The sequence below is a fragment of the Phasianus colchicus genome, chromosome 4 (assembly GCF_987193195.1).
Source record: "Phasianus colchicus chromosome 4, bPhaCol1.hap1.1, whole genome shotgun sequence".
In the NCBI taxonomy this organism is placed as follows: domain Eukaryota; kingdom Metazoa; phylum Chordata; class Aves; order Galliformes; family Phasianidae; genus Phasianus; species Phasianus colchicus.
Window position 1 is genome coordinate 37,838,085 of NC_143439.1, and position 21,573 is coordinate 37,859,657.

The 21,573-nt window shown below is 36.5% G+C and overlaps 1 long non-coding RNA gene across 2 annotated transcripts; it reads right to left on the reverse strand.

Annotated features, from left to right (window-relative positions):
* Nucleotides 1–1,241: 1,241 nt before the first annotated feature.
* Nucleotides 1,242–10,028, reverse strand: LOC149918194 (uncharacterized). 2 transcript variants are annotated; one of them, XR_016466091.1, is made up of 3 exons: nt 9,963–10,028; nt 4,296–4,411; nt 1,242–2,255 (listed from the first exon to the last, which is right to left on the reverse strand). It is a non-coding gene; the product is annotated as an uncharacterized LOC149918194 (long non-coding RNA). The 2 variants fall into 2 exon arrangements; XR_016466090.1 differs by lacking the exon at nt 9,963–10,028 and adding an exon at nt 6,382–6,415.
* Between the last annotated feature and the right edge of the window lie 11,545 nt (nt 10,029–21,573).

The window sequence follows — 21,573 nt, forward strand, 5'->3', positions numbered from 1 at the left end:
AGTTTCTTTCCTTATCTTGCAAAATGGTGTTTCTCTGATTTATTTTTTTGTTGCTTAGAGGGAAAAATGTATTCCGATGAAGTGATCATATAGCTACTATCCAGACCTTTGTATACCAATAGAATGAACCAATATTATTCAGGAATAACTTTGAAGCTGTGGTAAATTGTCATATGCCTATATCTAAATGACAGGGCTAACGCATATGTAGCATATGTGTTTTGGCTGCATCCCTACTTGGAATATTTTTTTAATGTCCTTCCTAAAGAAAATGACATTTTGTAAATATTTGGCACATGTTAATACCCTAAGATCAATTTGCACTCCCTGCAGCTACACTGTGCATTCTGTTCTATATGTTTTAATAGCTAAAGCTAATCTACACTCCCTTGAAGCAAATAAACAAAAATGAATTTTGAAATTTAGATGCTTGGAAATGGTTTAGTTAAGTAAAAATTGCTTGTGGAAGCAATCAAGAAGGTTGTAAAATTATCCCATAAATTATAATGAAAAAATGAAGGAACAAAAAATTACAAAAAGAACCAGGACTCTTTCAAAACAATGATGAATCTAATAGTTGCTTCTACAGAACGTTAGCTATAATTTGCCTAGAGGTGAGCAGAAATAATTATTGTCAAAATATTAAACTGGCAACTTAGGTGCACAGTCAGATATGAGAAGAACTTGCTGAATTCTGATTCTTGGGGTGACTGTTGGTGAAAAGTGCTGCCACAGCTCATGCAGCACATACAGGTGAATCGTAACCAGGGACTTGGCTTCTGAATCAAAATATCTGGAGTGTCTGATCTGACACGTATTCAAATCAATGAGAATCTTTCTGTATGAAGTATATAGAATTACCATGATCTGTGTTAAATGTTTAGTTGGCATGTTTTATCATTTTACCGGAAACCCCTTTCTAGGCTATGTCATGACAGAAGAGGTTCTGTAGAATGCTGATTAAATATGAAAGCATCATGCAAATACTCATTGTCATGCAAATGCATTCAGACAGAATTCTGAGTAAGTCAGTACGGTAAAAAGGCGGGAAGAAAGTTTCATGTGCAGAGCTCCTGCACTGTGATATTCCTGCTAAACATCCATAATCTCCAACCAAACCCTTCTTTATAGTTAGTAAGACATGTTTTTGGAGTTTAACATACTGTTACTGCTAATACATCATTAAAACATTTGGATAGTCTAAGTTGAGTGAAATAAAGGTTTTGCCCTTTGCTGCTGCTGCTCATTGTCTCTGTGCATCCTCAATAATGCAAGGATTATGTACAAAAGAAGCCACGGGATTGAACTGATGTTGAATTCTGTCACGTAGTAGCACTATTACTAGATACAAAAGTTCTGTATATGCTGCAATAATTGACCAAGAAACAAGGCGTAAGGCATTCAAACAGTCAGTCTTGTTTCTCTTCTGTTACAATTGCAGTACATATACCATAAAACATATAAGGAAATGGCAAGCTAACTTTGGGAGCCATACAAAGACAATTTCTTTTAGTGGAAGATTTAGACATTTTGAAATCTATCTACAGCAGAGTGGAACAAAATGTTAGCATTTCAGAATTCTTCATGAAAAAGTTTAGTATTTAAAACAAATAAGTTTTCTTCTTTTCTGTTTCGTCATGAAACACAGCAAAGGTGAAATTTTTGTGTTTTCACAAAGTTTTGAGTACAATAGTTCTGGATATTCAAATAAAACATGTTTCCAAAGCTGTTTTTCCAACAAGCTGTATGAAATGAACTTTTCTGATGGTTTAACTCAAGCCTGTGATATTATTTTTCCTTTACTTACATCTAAATATGAACTAACTTTTCATATATCACAACATTTTCCTATTACAGACTGAGGGGCCGAGTTTGTCTGCAAGGGGGTCTAAGTCAGTTTGTGCTCATAGAGGCTTGTGAAGACTTCATAGCTCAATTTTCTATAGGAGTTTGAAATCCATCTTGTGAAGGGCCTCAACGGCACAGGGATGTCAGCCATTCATTAGTGTTTTAAGACTTAAGAGTCACGAAGCAACCGTAGTGGCCTTCGACCACATACATAGAGTTATGGCATCTGCATTCTGGTATGGAATTCCAGGCCAGCCCTGGTCAGTCTTTGTGCAAACTCCACCCCAAGGCACCTCAAAGCAGAGGGGATGATCTGGCTCTCAACCATTCCATTTTCTGATTCTTGCACGAAGAAATGTGTATCTTTGGCTCTTGTCTCTATTCCCTGTAGACCAGGCATCAGCCAGCTGGAAGCACAAGTAGAAATTATAATATATCCCAACTAGCAGGATTTTTATGTTGTTATTAAACAGCTGTCCAAATATCATGTGAGAGTTATTTAGAAGAATTCTTTCTCTCAGGTTACAGCGCACATTTTAAGGCAAGTTCATAATCTCTCATTTTGATTTAAGAACAGGGTGCGTTGCTGATGTTGTTGGTTTTAAATAATATTTAATTATTTATTCTCGAGAAGGATTTGGGGGTTGGAACTAGATGTTCTTTGAGGTCCTTTCCAACCCAAGCCATTCTGTTCTATGATTCTATGATCTATTGTTGCATGGCTGTAACAGTGAAGTGAGTTTGGGATATTATGAGGCATGGGATGGCACAACAGTCACCAAGTCTTGTAAAAAGGCCACTGCAAAACGTTATTCTAAAGGACAACAATTTTTTTTCTATGAGGAAAGGTACTTGTCCAAGGAATATTCTTTCAGGGAAATAACTGAATACTTTCTGGAAATTACACATTTTTCTCTTTAGTGTTATGCCTACAAGCTCTAGGATTTAATCTTATTAATGTCAGGTAATGGCCATCTCTTCTGATAGCTGAACATGTCCCATTCCCTCAGCCAGTCCTCACAGGAAAAGTGCTTCATCTCCATGTGTTCAAGCTGCTCCTTCACGCTGAAGGCCTGTCCATCCCCATCACAGCACTCAGCCATGTGAGTTCCCACTACCTCAGCTAAGTCAGTCTGGTGACAAGGTGCACAGCCCTGCTTCCTGCTGCTGCTTTCCCAGGCTCCATGTATTTGTGTGCATGCAGTCATCATCCTTTCACTGCTTTGTTGTTTCTGAGGTCTCTTATACCTGTCTTATATCTTTCTTTTTTTTTTTTTCCTAGAACTCTTTACATCTATCTCATTTTTGCTCTGAAAGTCACTGCTAGTGTCATCAAAATTTGTAACTTCAGACCTCTCTGCAGGAGGTGTGCAAGATCAAATTCTCGGGGGAATAGAAGTTTCTGTGATTCCAGTTTTCTGTTAGTGTGTTGCAAACAAGGAGGTTATGATTTTGCATTTTATCAAAATACCCTTTTATTAGAAAAATAAAAAGCATGTCTTATTACAGTTAATTTAATGAGTATGAATACTGTAATAAAGAGGAAGAGCCTGCCTCCTTTCTGTTTTGTAATGTCAGAATGTAAGTTCATTCTGATGTTCCTTTTATTTAAAAATTCCCTAGCTATTATCTCCTCAGAAGATACAAAACCAGAAGAAGAGCTCAGGCTCTAGTCACAGTGTGTGTGTAAGAAGCTTATTGTGTCTACCTTACTTTTTACAGTTCTTTCTGAAAAATACTGAGGATAGTGATGGAGCTATGCTAAAAGTAGAAGAAAAATTGAACCAGAGTAGATTGGTTAATTGTATTTAAAGTGAACTGTCAGCGAGGGTTGATGCTAAATAAGAGAGAAAGTCCTAGGCATAAATTGTACTTACTGTTTCATGGATATGAAAAATCATATCATTAAATAGGAATGTTAGAAGTAGGAATGTGAATTTCCAAAAGGCTATGCATATGCCAAAACATTACCCACCGGTTAGGCCTTTCAGTGCTCTTTTTCTCAGAAGAAAAAAAAAGTGGCTGCTGGAAAATATTCAAAGCTGAAACCTTTTGCTTTTAAGAAAATATGACACTGCTTCTTAATTCTAATTGAAGTTTCTGGCATGCATGCCACATACTGAGCCCGCTGCAGATCACAGGATCATTAGCAGAAGGGAGTGTGAAAAGACTTCTGAATGATAAAGCTGGAGCTCAGTTCACCCTGTGCACCTCAGTAGTATCACAGCAGTACCAACTGCCACAGCTGCTGTTGCCTAAGATATTTCAGTCTTTCCCTGTGGAACACCTTGTTCTGAGATGCTAAGGAAATTGCTGCTCTTTCTCCTGTGTATCAAAATAATAGCCTCCTTTGCTTTGCCCTCCTTTCAGCTGCTAAGAAAGTCATCTGTTCTGAGCTAAAGTTTCTGCATCTGGTTTGTAAAATGTCTAGAAACTTCTTGGCATACCGAAGCATTTCAGAAGAACATCCTACCCCTTCCACAGGGCCTCAGCACAGCTCTGCATTAATGATGTCTTGTTCGTTTGAACTTCAGTCCTTCTTGTGAACTACACGACGTGGCCACTGTCAAAGAAAATTAAAAAGATTATTTCTCTGAGGTTTTTTGTTTGTTTGTTTGTTTTGTTTTGTTTTGCATTTGCTGCAACTTACACATCAGTCTTTTTCTTCATTATTATAATTTATGATAGCACATTGCAGGAAGGGGGAGGTTACAGAAAAAAAAAACAAAAAACCAATGCCATTGCAGAAGGACATGTGATCTGCCAGTACAGGATAGAGGGCATAGCTGGGGTGACTGCAAGGGTGTCTCCACTTTGCAGTGGAAAATACACAGTAAATACTCTCAGGGACATTTCTTTAGTAGGAGCTGGCGAAGTTGGTTAGTCTCCAAAACTTTAACCCTGCATATGTACAAGTATCCAGCTGTTTTTCTTTTTTTCAATCCTGCTGAATATTCACCTTCACCTCGATGACTGCTTTGAGAACAAAACAAAAAATACCCCCCAAATATTTATTTAATGTTGTGACATATGGGAGGCACTAAAATTAGCTGCACAGCTTGTGGAAAATGGATCTCTAAAGCAAATCTTTTTAAAACTAAAGAGGAAAACACAATGTATTTTTAGCAGTAAGGAACTTTTTGCGATGTCTGCTCTTTCCCACTTCAGCTCTCTGTGTGTGTTTTTGTGAAGTTTTCACTTTGGTGTTTGCCAGCACTAGACACATTCTCTGCTAGAGTAAATAGTACAGTTCCGTGGTCTGCTGTTTTTTTTACACCCACTGAGAATCTGGTCCACTTTTTTGAAGATATACGTGGGCATATTAAAGTGACTAATCTTTAAAAAATGTTCTGCTCAACCATTGCCCACCCTTCCGCTTCTCGGCTGCAGACTTCAGAGCTCAGCTGCACATCTGAGCCTTGGTTTTAGTTAATTTTGGAATAATAAATAAACTGAATGTGCAACTGCATTCTATCTTTCTGACCTACTCCAGCAGCAAAGATTTCCCTTAATTCTTAGCCCCCCCCCTGTTTGGACTATGATTTAATTGTACTTAAAAAAATAAAATCATATGCCTTCTGCTATCCAGTTTCCAGCTGCACATTCCCAATGTTATATGCAGTGTTTTTGCCATATGTTTAAAATAAAGAGTCGTCCTTTCCCACCCCTTTGGAGAGCAGATCACTCCACCTCAACCAATAAGAATGTAGAGAAGGACTTGTTAATATTGAATGGCACAGAGGAGAAAAGGGGGCACTCAAAATCAGAAAATTCTCCTGTTTCTTCTTATTGCAGCTGAGTATGTTAGGAAGCTATTCCCACAGGGCTATGCTTTCAACAGAGTTGAAATTTACATTATGCTAAGCCCTTTTCCTTCCCACGTGTGCACGCATAAAGGAGAATATTTTATCTCTTGAATCTTGCAATGTAGACATTAGCAACTTGTCTGAACAAATAGACAAAATTTCTTGGCATACAGTGCTTTTCCATGTTAAACAAGTGAAAAATCACTGCAATTGTTTATACCTTCCTTCTCCCTATCAGCATATGGATTCTACTCAGAGAATTGAAACCAGCGTCAGTGTGAAGCATATTTTCAAAAGCCTGTCAATTCAGAGAGGAGAACAAGCTTTATGTGTAGTTGTTATAAAGATACAATGAACTTATCATCATGGCATCAGTTTATTTACTTCATAGCAAGTAATCTCTGGAAAAAGCTAATCTGTGCATGCTGTAAACTAGAAGAGAGTGTTAACTAATTTAGAGTAGTCATATACTTCTGCAGAACTTATAGCTATTATTGAAATAGAAATAATATTCCCTTGATTTTGTGAAATGAGGACTTAACATTATTTCAAAGATTAATTTAAAAAAGTCCTTTTATAGCAGGAATAATTTTTCCAAGTCTGCAGTTATAGTAATGCTGAATTTGGACCAAGAATAATGAATGAGTAACTCATAAAATAAACAATAAATACATTAATAATCAGGAAAATTAGGACAAAAGATGTTGATCATTATGAGCAAAAGTACCTTTTATGTCTTTCTGGTGTTCCTCTGCAGTCTGAATTTATGAAAGACCAAATTCAGCCTCAGTGTAAAATTAGTGGTTTTGATGAGGTGAATCAGTCCTTGATGTGAGAAGAATGGGAGATGGATCATATGTGAGTGATCCATTAGACTTCCTTGGCTTAGTGAAACTGGTAAGTTATGTTTGTATAGGAAATGTGAAAATAGTTTTCTGGATTTTCATTTTTTATATTGTGTATTTACTTAACGACTGCAATGACTAGAATTCCTCTTCAAAATACTGACATTAACTCCTTCAGGAGACTGCATAGTTTAAAGAAAGTTTATCATTTAAGTAAGCATTTAAGTCGACCCTTTCAGACAATTACTAGTCCATCTGGTAATGGAAAATAGACTGTCAAATAAAACTTACACAAGTGTTACATCTTAGAAAAGTTCAAAGCCTCTGTTGAATTGTTAGGGTAACTCTAAGCTATGGGTAGAATTAGAAACCCTGTAAACCTCATCTGAGATCAGCAGTCAGAGTAGCTTAAAAAAAAATCGAATTTGAGTCAGTCTGATATTTAACTGAAGAACAGTACGTTATTCTTCATCAATTTTGGTCTATGACTTAGAAAGGCAATAAAAAATCACTGTCAGCTGTTAATCTGGCCCAAAGTCTGCTAAAGAGATCTAAGGGCATTGCAAACAGCTGTGATACTGTACTTATAATGTGCAGTGAGACAGAAAGCTGTGGTTGCATCTTTATGATCATATATACAGTTGTCTAAGTCAAACAACTGCTCTGGAAGTTGGAAGAGTGGAAGAGTTAACCACCCAGATGTAGTTCTGGTAAGAATATAGATATTCTTATCTATATATTCCATAATATATTTGTGGGCTTTTAAGTAACATGGGAGCAAAATAAAGTAAAAACAACATAAGCATTACCACCTTCTTCATGTAAGTCCTACAAAAATTATATAAGCAAATAATAGTTGAAGGTTGTCTGAAATATGTCACCTTGCTCCGACTTTCATGTTTTTGTGAAAGAAATGCAGGAACTTTATTTTCAGCCACCGTCATACCAAAACCCTGGGCAGTAATAACATCCTTTGTTATTAAGCATGCAGTTGCCAAAAATAACATTAAATAAGGAGCTGGTTGACAGGAGCTGGATTTGCTTTCTCTTTGTAGGTTTTTTTTCCCTTAAAGCTCTAGAAAGAGGAACAAATTTCACTTTTATTGAAATACTTGACTGTTCCCATTTATTTCTGTGTGCCTGAGATTATACTGTGTTACGATAAGATCTGATGGAACTTGATTTTTTTCATCTCTGTGCTATGGGTGTGTTGTCTCAGCTAGTATAGTCTCATAAAGGGTAGGGCCTTGCTGCATGAGTTATCCTGAAATAGTTGAAACTATTGCAGAGTAAAGCACAATTCAACATGAAAAAGAATGTCAAAATAGACCATTAATCCTTCTCAAGGTGTTACTAAAGGTCAGTGGGATGATGACCCCGAGTAATACAGAGGTCTTTTTGTACACTACAAAGTGTTCAGTTTTCTTTTATAGGCATGTTCTCTGGTGCTATGGAATAAAAATATTCTTTGCATTTCAGTGGAAGCAGAAATGAATTTATATCATGAAAAAGAGAGTACACGGTAATTTCTGAGTCACCAGAGGGTAGTTTGGTGAGCGTGACGGCACATATTAACCACATGCAGTACTTAGTTTGCAAATTTAAAATTCTCCTAAATGCACCCAAGCTTTCTGCCAGTCTCATTTACTTTTTATTGAAGCAATTAGAGAATAATTCACTTTTCTCATTTGCCAAAAACCCAGATAAAGTAATGCATTCCAGCTTGCACAGTTAGTAAGAAGATTTGGGTAGTTTGAAAGCAGGACAAAAGAGTTCCAAAGCCAAGGAGACTTCCCAAGAAAACAGCAGCCTTCTGCTTCCTGCCAAGGACACCATCCGTCATCACATCAAAATGAATAAAAATAGTGCATCTTTCCAAGAGGATTCTTTATGGAGGAATGAAATTTAAGGAACAGCAATTGTGTAATGGTTTGAACCAGTTCTGGCCACTGGAGGATTCCTATATGTTTCTGGCTGCTTGGAAGGCTGGGTTGTGATATAGATTAGGACAGTAGGTCTCATACAGAGCTGTCAACAGTGGCAAAGCCATCAGCTATTGTATAGAACAAGCAGGAAAGAAAATAGAGGATTTCTTTTCATCATGACCATATTAAGGCTTCCTCTACCTGCAATCAAAAATTAACTTCTAAAGGATGAAAAGATTCCTGTTCCCCTCCTCCTTTTTCCAATTCTGATATCATTAATATCATTTAAGGATGGCAAAGCACTGGAATGGATCGCCTAGAGATGTGGTGGATGCCCTGTCCCTGGAGACATTCCAAGCCAAGCTGAAACAGGCTCTGTGCAATTTGATGGAGCTGTAGTTGTCCCTGTTCAATGCAGGGGAGTTGAACTAGATGGTCCCTTCCAACTCAACAATTCTGCGGTTATAGTAAACCTCTGTAGACTGTGGTAGAAAGATATTTACAGTCCAGGAATATGTGAAAACCCTGGGGAACTGGATCAAAGATAACTCCTATCTCCAGACGGTCTCTTCTGTCTGAACTTAAGCATCAGCAGCTCTTCTGCTCCCCTCACTGTGCTGGGGATTGCTCAGCCTGCTGTGCATCTGGCATGTGGTCAGGCATCCATTTTATGCAACCATTGTTGTCATATAAACAGGGGTCTGTCCTGAATGCTTTTCCCTATTCATTTCCAACGAAGATTAGAAGTGATTCCTTGGCTCCATAATGAATACCTATCATGTGTGAAGGTGTTAGCACAGTGACATATAAATTAAATTCAAAGTTTTGGAAATGGGATATGAACTTAAAAGCTTGAAGCTGAGTATTTTCAAGAACTTTTGGCTGCACTCCCTTTTCCAAGTTAGGGCACTTAAAATAATGAGGTCTTGTATGCAGGAGCAGATCTGCACAGCCACATCAAAAGAGCAGAGCTGTGTAGTTGGACTTCTAGGCTGCTTCCCTAGTGCTACCTGCAGTGCCTAGGAAACTGAGGCAGTACTAATATTTATTTAAAAGTCCTGTCATTCCATGTTTCCCCCCAAGTAGGGGGGGGGGGGCAAGAACTGAACCACAGCCTCCAAGTAAAGACATGGAAGGTATGTGGCTAATGACTTATTCATTAGATGACTGTATGTAATTAAAAAGAAAATTCTTATGAGGGTCTGAAAACAGTTTTAGTGATGAAAGGTATTGAATGGTGGAATAATAGGCATTTCCTGAAACTAATTGAGACAGTCTTCTATTATTATAGATTTGTATTATTAACCTGTGGAAGCTGTAACTATAAATCAGGATCAGTTGTGTAACACCCTATAGAGGCTTCAAATGACAAGACATTCACAAAGAATTCTGCCATACAGTCAGGAGATAATATGAAGTTGTATATGAGGAAGCAATAAGACAATTCTGATTGCTCTGAGAAAATATTCGGCACAGATGCAGTAGAAAGGCTGTTACCCTGGGCTAGCTAAATAAATTTGGGCAAGTTCTCTACTTACCGCTGTTTGCTTGCTTTTTCTTATTCCTTTAGTGCATCTGAACATTCTGAGATCTCAGCATTGACTAGATGTTTGTGCATAATGAGGATTTTTTTTTTGAACTCTTTGTCTTACTGTGGTTTTTTTTGCTAACATTTTACTAAGAGCTTGTCATGTGAAATTTATCAGCAGTTTCCCAAAAGGCTAAGTGAGGTATGTGATGTGTTCTGCAATTTCTGTGGTTTCTTGAATGTAATCAGAAAGATTAGTTTAACAGCATCTTCCTCTGCTGAGGCTGTGCTGGTTAGAGTATGACTGTGTATGCACTCTATTTTCCCTCATCCTTCAGGATGTTATTATTTTTAATGTTACAAATATCAAGACAATGACTCAATGGTCTTAGGTTTTTCTTAAATGTTGTAAAGTACAGCATGATCAGAAGTTTCTTTGAACTTACCACTCCACTGATTTTTTTAAAAAATGCCAGAGCCGAAACTCACTCCCACATGCATTGTAGAAACACCATAGATTTAGCTGATGAAAATCACAAGATCTAAGCTTACTGCATAATGACAGGCTCATGGAGGCACTACTGACAGAGGAAGCATGCGGCCATCTTCATTGTTTCTCTGTCTGAGTTCTTTTTCCAGAATAGGTGCTGATTTATCACTCTTCTTGTCGATTTCAACTGGTTTTGAGATTACCCAATTTTTTAATTGAGAGGATCTTTGTGGGAAGCACAAAAGGATGTGTTCCTGCAGTGAGGATTTTATGGCAGATGCATAGGACCTGTGCACTTGAGGTCTGTCCAGCTCCTACTTACACCATCCACGTCCTAGAACACACTACATTATTCATGCTTTTCTGCTGCAGTGCTCTAATAGCACCTGAATCTTCAGCTGATGCTTTGTACATTAACATTGCATGTCAAACCAGTTCTGCAAATGGCTCCATCTTGACAGCAAATTATCTGGTCCACTTTGTGGTCTGCGCCTGAATGGTTCAACCTGCAGTAGGTGCAGGCTGCACAAGACCACCATCATATTTTGTATTAGGATACCTATTTGACATTATGTATGCACTGGAAGGGCTGACAGCCAAGTCTCTCCCCTACCAAATGAAAACCTTGTTATTCTATAGTCTCTACAATTTTACTTAAAATGGAGCTTCACCAAAAACCCACTGATAAATTCATAGGCTAGCTGAGATATGCGGATAAGGCTTTATCATACAATTCAAGCAGCATCTGAGTAAAGGCTCTAATAACCATCTTATCTTAAAAGATAAACCAGTTAATTCTCCTTCTGCCTTTAAAAGAAAGGGCCACTCCTTTTGCCATTTTTGAGAGAAGAGGCCAAGAAGTACCTCAGCACAGCTTTCAAGGCTGTGAAACTTAAATGGAAGGAAAAGTCAGATGGCCATAAGATACCTAATTTTTTACAAGCTGAAAGCCACTTAGTTACTACCTTTGATGTCCCTGTGTCCACTTAGCTGGCCTTTGGCAGCCCTTACCTCTGGGCACTGAATAGGAGGAAATACAAGTACTTGGTAAAGGACTACTTTAAACACTGTTCTGAGCTTGCCTTAAATTCTTGCATTGCAACACTAAGACTTGAATTATCTAAACCCCTGGCATTCTTTATGTATTTTTCCTCATAGTACTTTATTTAAAAAAAAAAAAAAAAAAAAAAAAAAAAAGACTATATATGATTATGAAAGGATTTCCTATCTGAAACTCTGGTTTTAGTTTTCCAAAAACACTGAAAACATTTCTTGCCTTTAAGTTCCCTTAGGACAGATAAAGATTTCTTTTCCAAATGTAGGCATTATTGTTATGAAAATGGTATTTTATCTGTGCTTTTAAAGAAGCAAAACAAACAAACAAACAAAAACAAACAAACAAACAAAAAAACCCACCCAAAATTAGATTTGGAAGGAAATAACATTTTCAGAAAAACAATGGCAAACAAATACTTCTACCTTCTTATGGAGAGGGATGCTGTCATGGTTTTGTCCCAGAAAGCTTACTGAAGGAAAGAAGGAATGGATTGAGATAAAGTAACCCAAAGAAGTACATGTGTTATTTCCCTGCACAGGAATGGACCATTCATAAGAAGGGTAAATCTGAAAGGATTTTCACGTTTTGTGAATTCCAGGGATGTGTTTAGTGAGGGATGCAACAGTAATAACAGAGTTTGGGAGGGGAGTAGTTAAAACTAAGTATTCCCATAAGCTCATTCTGTAACTCTGAAAAAGCACTTACTTTTTGACTTTTTTCTCATCAGTGATCTGTGCATGCGGAAAACGCAAAAGCATTATGAGTCTTATTCACAGATACCAGTAGAGCACTTCCATTCCCTGAACTGAAGATGTTATAATTAGAAAGGATCAGGGTTAGAGGACTTTCTCTTTTTCAGTATGCAGTGTTTATCCATTGGAAGAATAAATATTCAGTGTATTTAAGATGTAGCAAAAAATCATACTGTGTACAAAATGTTTCACAATTCAGTCCTTATCTGATCTAAGTTTTAAGGTTATAACCAACAGTTTTCTGTTTGGGCTTAAGACTTGCACAATGAATGGAGAGAAGCGCTGCAGAACTGGAGTGAAGAGCTAAATGCCAAGAGTATTTGGCAGCAGCTGAATTCTATGTTATTAATCGTATGCAGGCTAACAAGAAAATGAAATAGCTATGGATGAATCAGCAGGGGTTGGTGCCTTGATTTCAAACAGTGGTATCACCTGTAAGGCTTGAAGCCGCTGTGTTACAGTAAGAATTTTTTTGGTTTTCATAAGCACACCGCAATGTTGAAACTCCACTTTTACTTGCTGGTGGATATAATGAAATTTAATCTGAACTCTGTGACTTTACCCATTTGGCATAGGAATCACTTTAACCATAGAGGAAGTATCAGTAGGAAATTGTGAAGCATTTGTTTGAGTCTTTATGTAAGAGAGTTTCCTGAACCACAGCTGTAGGGGCAGGCTCAGGGTTTGCACTGGTGAGAGAGAAATGAAGTCCTCTTAATGGAAATAAATTAATTGAATGTATATGAAACAGGAGAATTCCCCCTCTTGTATGATTCCCTTTCCAGTTCTCATCTTGCTGTGGGTCATTTATTATTGCTGCTCTGCTTACTGAGAAAAATATTTTACACAGGGAATAAATGTTCTAAAAAAACAAACAAAAAAACCACCTTAGGTTGGAGAGTGCGGTATTACAATATTTATACTGAATAACAGTGAACGGATTATAATAAAAGTAAATAATAAAAGAAAGTGATATAATTCCTGAGAGATCTGTAGAAATGCTATAAACTCTAAAACTATCTTTATGGTGCAGAGGAATGTATTATGAAATCAGGGCATCACAAGGCTGGAAGCAACTTCAAGAGATCCATTCCCTTCCTCTCTACTCCCAAGGATATATCAACTGTATTTATGCCATTTATATCATTTATATCATTTATATCATTCCTGACACAACTGTCTAGCTCTTTGTTACAGTTTTTCAGTGGGGATATTCCACACTCTCCTGTATCAATCTGGTCATTGCAGGGCTTTTTATAATGTGAAGATTTTCATGAATCTCCATTGGTCAAATTAAATTATATTTTTCTTTCCTTGTCTTACCTACCAGGTATGTGAAGAAAAAGAATGCCATTTTTACAGCACTTTCATTCGTTCTTTTCTCATGAGCTATGTCTTACAAACCAATTATCATTTCTATTGGTTTTCTCTGAGCTTTTTCCAATTGTTCCAAGCTTTTACTGAAATACAGAATCCAAGCTGAACATAGAACACTAGTGGAGCTCTTACAAGTATTAGATTCCAGTATTTTTCAAATATCTCTTAAATACTTTGATGAGGTTTTTAAATTCAAGCATAACTTGAGTTCTCTTATTGATCCCAGATCTTCTGTTTTCCATCCTATCTTTGTAGGCTAAACATTTCTACATAAATTTAAGTTTCTTGCACTGATCTCTACTGTTTTACACAGAAAAGGAAAGTTTTTGATTTTACTACAGTCTAATAATTGTATTTTATTCTGTCTTCTCAGCATAATCCAGTCCTGTCAGGTTCATGTCATCTACATCTATCCCCTTGTGTATGTCATTACTGGAAGTACTGAACAGTGCCAGAGGCAAAGGTGATTGTTTTTAGCTTGCTTGATGCAAACTGCCCGCACATCTTGTAGTAAGTCATTGACAATGATTCTAACAGAAAGATTTCTAACAGCCTACCCAGCCAGCTTACATAAGCCCTATACTTCAGGCTCTTTTTACTTCGTCATAAAGAATACCATATAAAAATGTTTAAAGCTTTTGTAAATTTTCCTTTTATGGAACTTGTTACTTTGCCCTACTAGGCATGATTTGTCCCTAACAAATTAGTACAACTTTTATTCAGCTCTTCCTTTTGGCCACATTCCCCAGTTATCCATTTTGAGATTTGAGTTCCTTTTTCCTAACAACGAATGTCATTCATTTTTATCTGAAAGTTCTTTGTTGCTCCTCTTATTTGTACCTACCTTAAATAGCTTTTTATTTGCATTGGTATAGAGAAAACCAAAATAGACCTCTGTATGTAGTCTGATAGAAGTGTTGCGTGGTCTTCCAGAGCTTTTAAAGGTTAAAGGAAAAGTAATAGAAGACTTTGTTAGGAAGTAGACTTTAAGTCCTTTTTAAAGGAGAAAATACATCTTCTGTCCAGTGGGACACTACCAAAATAAAGGTAAAGGAGGAGTGGAATTTCATGTATAAATTACAGCTTTTCAACTCATATAACTAGCTCATCAGTCCTGAATAGCAGTTTCCCCTCACTTTATCAATTCCTGAAGTGCAAGTACCTCATCAGAGATGGTACGGTTGAGATCTAACAGCCCTTTAGTAGAATGTTCTTATTTGCTTGCAGAATTAGTTAACTACTATTTTTTTTCCTTATTCTATATCAGCTTAGCATAATTTTATTGCCTTTTATATTTGATTCCTTGAGGCTCTTTTCCTTGTATCTGACAGAACTGTTGTGGCATCATTTCCTCCAGCATGACTTGTTTATTGCAGGCATGCTACTGTTATCTGATCTGACTATACAGTTTAGGACAATGTATTTTTATTTTTCTTCATGGAAACAATACAGTGTTATGTGTAATATGTGTCATCAAATCTCTAAAATATGTGCAGCTTGATGTGTTATGCTCCTAGAAAAAAGATGGTACCACCTCTTCAACTATGCCACTTTGCATGTAAGGGTAACAGGCATTTTGAATGCATTGCTCCCTGACCTAGGTAGGGAAAAGATAAAATTGAATGGCTTTTCAGTTCAATGTGTTGTACTTGTGATGTGAACTTAGTTTTGGAAGTACAAAGATTTGAAGTTTGTTTATTTTATGGCCTCTGTAATTAAGTAGGAAACTGCTACCTGTTTATGTGCTAGCATGATTCCTATTGTCAGGTAGGCAGTTTCTTTTCAATTCTGAATGAAAGAACATCTTGTTCTTTCTGTTTCAGCCGCACAGTACTCACATGCTCATTTCCAAGATATTCATTATAATTTACAAAGCAAAAAGAATCCCTGTTTTGGATAGCTAGCTTTTATTAATATAAGTAGAAAGAGCTAAAGCTGTCAGAATTCACTCTTTGGACAGCCTCCCACAGTTATGCCAAAGATAAAAATAAGGATTGAAACTCACCAAGGAGGTAATAATAATGTGAAATAAGAACTTTTTGAAATATTTGAGTTTGTGAAGAACCAGGTACAAGATACGTAAGCTTATCTATTCTGAATAAATTTTCAGTGATTTCTAGTATAAAAGAGAATGTAAGGAATTGTAGCATAATGATGATATAGATAACAAATCTATATTGAAAAAACAAGTTGAGAAAATTGTATTGTTCCTCCATATGCACAGTATTCAGAAATTGTTATCTGCTTTGCCTTGCTGCTTGATTTATGCTGCTGCCTTTGGCCAGTAATTCAAATTTACCATGAACAGATTACTAGCCTGGGTAGAAATGTAGCACTGCAGAAAAATACTTGCTGTTTTGTGGTCTGCTCAATCTGACCACAGATGGTCACCTGAAGGAAGCCTTACTCTATTCATACTGGAAAATATAGCCACTACTGTAGCCTTTGTTTCTGCACTTGTTTGCAATGTTTGAGGTTTTCACAGAATCATGGGGGTTGGAAAAGACGTCTGGAAATCATCTAGTCCAACCCCCTGCTAAAGTGGGTTCCCCAGAGTAGGTTGCATTTTTACAGCCAGAGGCTTTCCATACTAGGGTTTGTTTATCAAAGATACATACACAGTAACCAAGAGTGTGGGTTTACTGCATGTAATTAGTGCCTATTAAAATCTTACATGCATATTTTTGTTGCACAGTAACATCAAGTGAACAGTGTTCCACAGAATCAATCAGTGCATGGCAATGTCATATGAATGCAGTTTGGGTGCTGTAAATGCATGCCATTGCTTGTTACACACTGTACTAATTTCCTGTGTAGATTTAAACTTGATCTCCCCCAGGAGTGATATCTCTTGAAGGTTTAAACTCACAAAAGCAATGTCAGTGAGCAAGAATAAAGGTAACTCTGGAACTTCCATAATTTTATCAAATATGTTTGGAGATCATGTTTGAACATTGAAATGAGCAATGGCAGAAGTTATAGAAATAGTTTTATTTACAGAAGTGGTCTTTCCAAAACAATTTTTTTTTTTTTTTTTATTTGCAAGCCTTTTACCTTCCTTTTAATTGTTTTTCTCAGTTAATGGAATTTAAGTGCTATTATCCTCCACTGTAGCTGGCAAGCCGCATTCCAAAAGCTAATGTGCTATATGGATGTGGCCTTAGCTCTCCCTCTGTGGAGATAGCAGTGTGAGACGTTTTTGGTTAAGGTTAATGAATATACTAATGAACGGCAAGATATAGCAGCTCGATATTACAATTATCATCATTATTTTGTTGGCCTTTTAGATCTGGCAGAACATGCTAGATAGTGATTGCTAACAGTTAGAAGGAGCTAGGGAGAGGAAGAATAAATACTTCTGAACAACCTAATGAAAAGCCTTATTTGGCAAATGCCTGCTTTCAGTAGTTCAGGATTTCTGCCAACTCATGCGTGAAAATGTGAAAATGAACCTAATAGAATTTTCCACATGTATTAGTAAGGTCTTTACATGTGCTTTCCTAATCTTTCAGTACTTTTCACAGGAATGAAAACACCTACTGGCATGTAGAGTGTAGACACTAATATCACTAGTATATACCTCTTCCTAGTGCATCTACTTTATATTACTGACAGTGATAGTAGATAGCATGTATAAAATGTATGTTGAGCTTATCGGTTATAATGTGTACATTTATCTGGACTTTACCTCCTTTGCCATCTGAAGAGATGTACTAAAATAGTACAGAACCTAGAATAAATGCTGTATAGAAAAGCAGAACAGCTGACCAGCATTTTCTTCCCCAAGTGAATCTTCCTAAAAAACTGCATTGTATGAAGGGCTGCATCTGTTGAATTCAGAGACTGCTGTATTCCAAGGATGAGTTAGATAATCTCCTTTTGTAATCTGTGAATTATTTGGTGATGTTCTGCCAAACCTGATCTGGCAGGAGGCAGGGCTTTTCTATTTTCATTTTTATGAAACTCTGACTGAACTTTTTGAGGATGCTTTGGTGTAATATAAATATTTAAAGGGCTATCAAAAATATTTCCTTTTCTTTCCCCTCCCTTGTCTCAGTCCTGCAAATACACTTTGTTGAATGGAGTGGCTGGCCACAATACGTATTTGTTTGCTCTTCTCATTCAAACTTTCAGTGCTGGCTTCTAAAGAGAAAGGTTCTCCTAGTAGGTAACTTGGCTGCTGTAACTATTAAGCAAAAATACTGAATAAAATCCCTAAACCTGAATGATAACTTTAACTTTTTAATTTATTTTGTCATTTCTTCCTACCATGCATGTTAATATTTGTCACAGTTGGATAATATAACTAGTGGAAGCAATTTGACCTGACAGTTCTCAATTGAAACACTCTCATAGCGAGTGGCCTCAAGTTTCCTTCTCCTTGTAAAGCAGTTATCTGCCATGTAATTAGGTCTCACCAAATGACACCAGCATTACACTTTGTAGAACAGAACTCTATGAAAGAAAGCTAACTGGTTAACAGAACTTGGTACTTTTATGGGCTGAATTATTTTATCCCTTAGGGTTTTTCTACTAGATTTTATGTTTTTGACAGCCTTTAAATCTGTTGATGCACTGTCTTGCACAAATGCTAATAAAATTTGGTTCCAATAAATAAATGCAGTAACAGGAGTGAGCTTCCAACTTAACTACTCAAGCAGTGTAATTGTTTGTTTAAGTGCAAGACACAAAGTTTAGATTATGGAGAAGAGAGACATCAGGCAAAGTGACATTTTCATCAGTGATTTGGAAGCAAACATTGAGTCACTGTTGATAAAATAGGCCAGTGACATGAAGATTTGTGGAATGGAAAATATTGATGGGGACAAGACAGTCATACAGTGAATTCTGAAACATTTGGAAGCTGTATGTATATAATATGTGATTAAATGCTGTCAGATGCAGGGCTGCAACAAGAAACATTGATTATTTTAATTTCTACAGAATGAGGAATTCCCCTAACTTTCAAAAAAATTAGAAGCTAGGAAGCAATTTCATCTCATAGCTATCATCTTGTTTTTTATTTACAGTTTGTTTTGACTTAGTTACATGTGTCCTTTTCCATGTTTGTGAAATTCTTGACACATCTTAGACACAATATACTTAAAAGGGTTATGTAAAAAATGTTTTTCTGGATGACCACAGTCTGTAAGCTTGGGTACTTGCAGTAGACTAGGGCTGAAATAAAATTCTACTTTTTTAAAGGATTCATATAGATTCTACTTCAGGGAACGTGATAAATAAATGACAAGCTGATTAAGATCAGCTGTTGCATCATCAGTAGGACTTCATTTAAAGATTTTTAATGAGTTATTGTTGTATGTCAGACGGTAATCAGTGGGTGGTGTAGGAGCTAGTTCTAACTAATTAGCAGATCTCAATAAGCAGTAATTATATGCTTTCAGTAAAAAGTAAATATTCTTGTCTGGTATTCAGTGGTTTAGAATTTAGTAATGAGACTAAATGCGAAATCTATTTTCTGTAAATTGCCATCTTAATCAGATGAAGTCACTAAAGAACTAAAATGTTACCAGTAGTATTCATAAGTGAGCTAATTAGCCCATAACATAAAATTATTAATTCTTTGTAGCATTCCTACTATCCAAAAGGCCAAACACAACAGCTTCATACAGCAGGCAGCATATAATAACTCAACAGCCAAAGAATGAGAAGCAGAAATATGGAGTTTCTCTTCTCTGAAAGTTTGTTTTGTCACTCGTACTTAATATGCTTTAGGGTCTCCATCTCTCAAACTGGAAGAATGCTGCCTATCATTTTTCCGTGAAATATAAGTTTAGAAAAGAAATGCATACAAACTGAAGGATATCCAGACTTCTATTTCTTCTTCCTTTAGGTCAGGTAATCTTCCTAGCCTAATGATGAAATGTGATATTTGATGTGGTGTGTGATATAATCCTGACAGTTTACATTGCCTAACCCCGTTCTTCCCTCAGCAGGGGATTTGAAGGTAGAGAGTTGAGCAAGCTGATCCACCTACAATGATTTTCTTGTTCTGCCTCTGTAATTAATATAGGAAAACACTAACCCTCCTCAATGGTCACAGACCTGGCACAGTTCAGTGAAGACAGAAGTAGTCAAGGAAAGTGAGCCCAAAATCTCCACAGCATTTCAGCCAAATGTGGGCAGCCACAGCAATTGACTTCCTGTCAATGGTTTGCCAGTTGCCTTAATTCTCATGTAGGGAGAGAAAATTCTTCTTCAGTCTCAAGCAAGGACATCATCTACCTGAAAATTAAATACATATATCTTCCAGTTCAGAAGATCAAGGAGATACACTTGTATCTCTGCTAAACACTGTACATTGATTATGAGAAGGCTATTGAGAATTGCTGGTTGGAAACCAGTTTTTATCTTCATGATTTTGTTATAGAATATCTCAAGTGACTTACTGTCTCCCAGTGTTTGCTTTTTTTTTTTCCCCCACATTAATCTGTCAGAAGACAGTTCTGCTAGCTAAAATGGAAATGGAAAGAGAATACCTCTAGGTGAATACTTGAGAGCTGAAGTGATTTCTTGAGAGTCTTATCTAAAGTAGAAATTGCAATTTGTATGGTTTTCAATTGCTGCTCTATCATCCATCCTAGGCTTCAGGAAAATTCTCAGTAAAACCTTTATGGATGTTTGTCATATGTCTCTTTCCTATACCAACTCTTCTAATTCTGATTCAGCATCTACAAACTGTGTATTTTCATTCAAAACAAAGCTAATATAAATATTCAGCTGGTTCTAGAAAGGATTTTTTATTTTTTCACAGTGCATCTTATCCACGTTTGTATAGTAGAAATTTCTGGAATTGACATCCCACAGTGTCTTTGTACCATTTGTTCTGTCAGGACCATCTATCTGGGCTCTGCTGGATCCAGATAGAAAGGTTCTCGGTATCATTTATTTATAAGGTCTTAAAAAACTTTTTAATCTCCTTTATGACTGTTTTTTCCTGGAATATATTTGCCCTGTACTTCATTTTTCTTTCTATGCCACCATAAATAGTAGTTTTTCTTCTTGAATCTTCACAGCAGAATTTGATGCTTTATTTATTTAAAATGTTACTCTTCAGTACAATCCCACGAGTTATAAAGAAAGGGTTGGTATTAACCAATATATTAATCAGTGCTACAGTGATGTTTTTATCTGAATGCTCTCTCAGAAAGTACAAGTTTTCTACTGAAATGTCCATTACAGAAATACCCAAACTGGATTAGGGCCCAAATGTCTGTCTTTGAAAAGCAGTTCAGGTGCTTGGCTCATGAAATGGAAAATAACTCAGGTTATAAGAAACATTTCATCACAGTTTCAGGATATGAAAAACACAAACATCTCAATGAAAACTATTTCATATTTAAAAAGATGAGGGATATATGGTATGGGCAAATCCTTTGAATAACAGAGCAAATCCTTTGAGGAGGGTTTCATAAATATTCATTGAAGTAAAAAGAGAAATTTGTTTTGTATTGTTTTTTGCTTCTAGCAATGCCTTTCTCAAAACTTCTTAACTTTTAGATAGCATATCTGACTGTCATGAGCAAAAAGAAGGCACACACAGTTTATCTTTATTTGAAGATGATTATTTAAGAATGGGTACCTAACAAGGACAGTTAGAAAAAATATGTATAAGCTTTTTAAAAATATGTGTATTTGTAATCTATTATAATGTTTGAGTTTTTAAATCTTTCAGAAAGCTGTAGCTCAATCTGAGTAACAGATCCTGACACAGTATTGTTTGACTTGGATTATCCAAGCAAATTCCATCCTTTGACTATCTTCTGACATTTCCACCTAAGAATATAGCCTGCTCACATAGTTGATAAAACAGTTCTGGTTGAGCAAATTCTGACATTTTCTGATTTTCTAATTAGAGCAGGAGAAATATGAAACTTGTTATCTTTTCTAATGCAAACAATGCCACTGTGGGATGACAGCAAAA